A 1,822-nucleotide genomic window follows, 5' to 3' on the forward strand; every position below is an offset into this window, starting at 1 on the left:
AATACTTCTAGAGACATAAATAAAATAATCGAATGACCCAGTCTATACAATTCAGAGAATGCCTTAAGCAAAAGAAGATCCCTGTAGGCTGCCCACCACTCTTTACTCTCGAAGATTGTGCGATCACCATAAATAAAGGAATTTGCATTAGTGTCTTTCCTGGACTTAGCAGTGGTTTTCAACAATGTGTTTCAGGTCCGTTAGAGCCTAGAGACTTGCATGTAGATAAAACTGTGGTAGGATGGTGAGCTCGCAACTAGAGGGCAAAACGTCCCGCATATCCACAGAGAGTCACCCTGTCTGAAGTCCCAAAAAATGAGTTCGCTGAAGCCTTTCGCAGAATACCTTCGATACCATTTATCTGATGCTAAGAAAGCTAATTCCCGCGGTAGTTGGCGCATATCGCAGGGCCAACTTTCTTGTGGATTGGAGTTGATGTATGCACCTTATCAACCCATCGCCGACATACTTTGCTAGCAAGCCAACAGACCCGGTAGCTTTGGTGTTTTACAGCCTCAAAATTGCTAGTCATGTCATGTCCGTCGCCATCGTTGTCCTTACAGGAAATCGTCCCACAAGTTCGCAAGGGCGCAGGTACTTCTTGCTTGGTACCGTAAAGCGCTTTCTTGGTTGGCGGCGACATCAGCCTTAGCCTTTGCGAGGGGATCAGCCAGCTGGGCGGAGGCAGGTTCAGACTAAAGGATCTGCATATTCCAGGTGCATGCCCTCAAATCATAGCACTTTAAAAGTTTGTCGTGGTCTGCGTCATTAGTACTATGTTTTATGTGACAGGTCTCAAACTCAGCGCAAATCCACAACCTGCCGCAATTTTGGTGCAAACGTTTGTATAGCGAGGCGCATGCTCCAAGACAGACGAACGCTAGCAGCTGCAGCTCATGATGAACATACGCTGCTGAATTTTGTGAGCCTCTAAACCGAATAAGGCGGCAGCCCCACAAAAACTCCCTCTCTTTCAGCCGCGAGTGAAGGCTCCATAGATAGGTTGGTTACCCATCTGGTCAGTAACGAGAGTCGGTATTGAGTATGGTCGTGCAACCGTAACTGCAAATGTACCCATAAGAACGACCATACTCTATCAGGACCCTGGACTATTTTTGTTCGTCTAAGTTCGTAACTAAAACTGCAGTAGTTACCCGAACTTCCTTAAACTTAAATAAATACGTCCGCTTTGATGTAGTTTTAACCGTTACGAACTCATAAGTAGGACACAAATTTCTTCTGTTTATTCTAATAGCGTGAAAGTCATGACTTTAAAAGCTATGCAACTGCGATGCATACAGATCAAACAAATCACCTCAACGCCAAGTATCGACTTGAAAGCAATCTCGTTGCTGTCTTAACCTTGCTACACGAAGTTATTGCAATTTTTCTCCATCTAATACATGTATGTACGGCAGATTCCACACACACGAACACACACACACTTTCAAGTCCTCCCATATGAAATTCTATATTTGCAAATGTATCGTTATTTCAAACAGCACGTTTACGATATGTCACACCATTGAGTGGCGATAAGAGCGAGCGGATGTGGGAATGGAAACGAATAAAAAGTAAACATGTAAAAGTCTTACATGCATCGCTGTGCACAGCCAGTGAATGAGTGTGTCACTTACTTGTCCAGATACTTTTCAATCTTCTCGTAGAGCGTTTGCCTTGTGCTGCGATGATGGCGTATATGAATGCGTTCGATGCGAGTCAATTCCGGGCCGACGATGCCGCTGCGGCGTTGTCGATGATGCGGCATTGCTTGCTGCTGCTGCTGCTGTGCGTTGTTTTTGTTGTTGCTGTGAATTTCTGC

This window comes from Rhagoletis pomonella, unplaced genomic scaffold (assembly GCF_013731165.1).
Source record: "Rhagoletis pomonella isolate Grant_MI unplaced genomic scaffold, Rhpom_1.0 Rhpom_scaffold_00001, whole genome shotgun sequence".
Taxonomy (NCBI): domain Eukaryota; kingdom Metazoa; phylum Arthropoda; class Insecta; order Diptera; family Tephritidae; genus Rhagoletis; species Rhagoletis pomonella.